Source organism: Gadus macrocephalus, chromosome 3 (genome assembly GCF_031168955.1).
Source record: "Gadus macrocephalus chromosome 3, ASM3116895v1".
NCBI classification, from domain to species: Eukaryota; Metazoa; Chordata; class Actinopteri; order Gadiformes; family Gadidae; genus Gadus; species Gadus macrocephalus.
The window spans coordinates 13,614,040-13,617,493 of NC_082384.1; positions in this window are offsets into that span (position 1 = coordinate 13,614,040).

Genomic DNA, 3,454 nt, shown 5'->3' on the forward strand with positions numbered 1-3,454 from the left:
GGCATGGCTGAATGGGGGTCTCTGCTATTCTTCAACTTATCGCCATCCGGCAGAGTTGGCACAGCAGCACCACAGCACAAAGCAGAGTTCACTTTTAATCAGTTTTTTCTCTCTCTCTCTCTCGCTCTCTCTCTCACCCTCTCTTTCTCTCTCACCCTCTCTCTCTCTCGCTCTCTCTCTCTCTCTCTCTCTCTCTCTCTCTCTCTCTCTCTCTCTCTCTCTCTCTCTCTCTCTCCCGCACTCTCTCACACACATACAAAATCTCTCCCTCTCTCTCTTTCACTGTCCCAAACACACACTCTCTCTCTCTGTGTCATCATCTATAGATACATCTCTCTCTCTCTCTCTCTCTCTCTCTCTCTCTCTCTCTCTCTCTCTCTCTCTCTCTACCTCTGCAGACTTGCTCTCTGGCTCGCCCTCTCTCTCTCTCCGCTCTCTCTCTCTCTCCGCTCTCTGGCTCGCCCTCTCTCTCTCTCCGCTCTCTCTCTCTCCGCACTCTCTCTCTCTCTCTCTCTCTCTCTCTCTCTCTCTCTCTCTCTCTCTCTCTCTCTCTCTCTCTCTCTCTCTCTCTCTCTCTCTCTCTCTCTCTCTCTCTCTCTCTCTCTCTCTCTCTCTCTCTCACTCACTCACTCACTCACTCACTCACACACACACACACAATTTCTCCCTCTCTCTCTTTCGCTGTCCAAACACACACAATCTCTCTCACTTCAATTCAATTCAATTCGATTCAATTCAATTCAATTCAATTCAAAAAAGCATTATTGTCATGAGAAATTCATATTTGCATTGCCAAAGCAGGTGAACAATAAAATAAACAGCATTATTAAATAAAAAGTAAAAAGGTCAGTTATATAGTATAATATATAATATAATAAGTAAATATAAAAATGTTGTACTATAAAAGTACTATAAAAAGTAAAATGTGCAATATTATAAGAACTACAAAAATTACAGGATCTCGTATGAACATAAATTTAAGATACACTCTAAATACACAGTATTTGCAGAGGATGTGTGCAATAGTGCAATTATTGTGTGAAGAGTGAGTCCAGGGGGATAAGTCTATGGGGAGTTTGAGGTCCTTCTCTCATCACAACAGGAGACGAATCTTGCTGCTGCGTTCGCACATTGTTGTATTTCTCCCAACAGGTATGGCAGTTTGTGAGCATCTGGAGTGTCTTTGAAGTCATTGCATGTCTTTGTAATCCGTGGGAAGTGTGTTAATGTATATGTTAAACAGGGTTGGACTCAAGCTGAATCCCTGTCTCACACCCCGGTGGGAAGAAGTCAGTGTTTTTCTTTCATATCTTAACTGCACACAAGTTTTTCCTCCAACACCACTTTCTATTAATTTAAACAACAGACCATCATACCAAATTGAGTCGAAGACTTTTTTTAAAGTCTACAAAGCAGGAGAATAGTTCGCTTTTGGTTTGGTTTATTTGGTCGTCGATGAGGGTGCTTAATGTGAATATATGGTCTGTTGTACGATAATTTGGTAAGAAGCCGATTTGTTTTTTTCTTGTAGCATTATTGTCAGTCAGGAAGTTAAGGAGTCTGCTATTTATAATCATACATAGAATTGTACAGAGGTTGCTGTTGACACAGACCCAGTAGTTATTAGGGTCAAATTTAACTCCACTTTTGTGTATTGGGCTACTTGGTTCCAAATATTGGGGAAGATCCCGGAGCTAAGAACATTGTTAAGCAGTTTTAGAATTGCCAATTGGAATTTGAGATCTGTATATTTAATCATTTAGTTTAGAATACCATCAACATCACATGCCTTTTTTAGTTTAAGAGAACTTGTTTTGTCCTGTAGTTCTTTTAATGTGAATGGAGAGTCTATTGGGTTCTGATAATCTTTAATAACTGATTTTAGTGTTTGTAATTTATCTTGTATGTGTTTTTTCTTTGTTCTTTACCGTGGGGCCAAATAGATTGGAGAAGTGATTTACCCATAAATCTCCATTTTGTGTGTTCCGATTTTCCCAGAAATGGTTTGAGTCAATGTATTCCTCAATTTGGATTATCTGGTTCCTAGCATGTTGGTCCCTTTTTCTCCTTATTGTGTTTCTGTAATATTTTAAAGTCTCATAATAATGGAGACGGATATTGTTGTTGTCTGGGTCCCTATGTTTCAGATTTTTTGTTTGTTAATGTTGTTTTTGTTCTTAGTTTGACTGTTTGAGATCTTCAGGTTTAATTGTAAAGCTGAATTGTCAAATATGTTGTTATGGCTCTTTTTTGTCTAGGAAGTTATCTAGAAGTGTCTGAATGTGTTTTTGCTTTATGGTGTTCTGATATGTTTAGACACTGCTCTCCTTCCATCTATAGCATTTGTTTATAGTGTGTCGTTTGTTTGGTTTTAATGCCTCTTGGTTAGGTGTGGTCTGATAGTGATGTTAAGGGGCTGACTGTGAAACCTCTGAGAGACCCAGGGCTAAGGTCTGTGATAAAATAATCGCCAGTACTACTGCCGAGATATGAGCTGTAGGTGTATCTTCCACAGGGGTCTCCGCGGGATCTACCGTTGACGATGTACAGTCCCTGAGTGCGGCACAGCTGTAATAGTTGTAGTCCATGTTTGTTTGTAGTTTTGTCGTAGTTATATCTGGCAGGACACTTTGGGGAGGCGATGGTCCCTGCTCCTGGTAGGTGTTTAACTCCCTGTGTGCTGATGGTGTCAAGCCCCTGTCCCATCTTGGCGTTGAGGTCACCACAGATTAGAATATGACCATGCGTCTGGAAGTGGTTGATCTCCTCCGTATAGAGAAGCTTTCCTCGTTGTAGTATGGGGATTCTAGTAGTGGGTTATATGTTGCACACAGGAGGACGTTTTCTTCTGATGCGGTAAGTCCCTTGTCTATCTTTAACCAGATGTAGAATTGCCCTGTTTTGATTAATTTAACAGAGTTGGTGAGTTCGGATTCGTACCAAATGAAAATACATACCGATTCTCTTCCTTGTTTCACCCCTGGTAGTTTGGTGGATGGTACCACCAGCTCTCTGTAGTTTAGAGGGAAGCCAGCGGGACCATCTCCTCAACACCAAGTCTCTTGGAGGATGACAATGTCTGTAGTTCAGATTTCCTTGATGATGTCTAGGTTTCTGCTTTCTCTCTCTGTGTCATCATCTATATATACACCACCCTTACGCTCCCTCTCTCTCTCACTCTCTCAATCTCCCAAAACAGAGGTTTTCTTTGGGGATGAAAAATGTTTGAGATACTTCAATCATAGCCCGAAAACAAAGAGACAGACAGTCGTACGGTGGAACGGACAGACGGACAGACAGGAAGACAGATGGGCAGACAGCTGGATAGATAATGAACTTTACCAGAACACACAATTCAAAAAAAGAGTTATGGGATATCTCTCCGTTAGGGACGTTGACAGCGACAACCCTCCCTGAAGAATGAGTGCGCCTCTAGAACGTGCAAACTTCACTC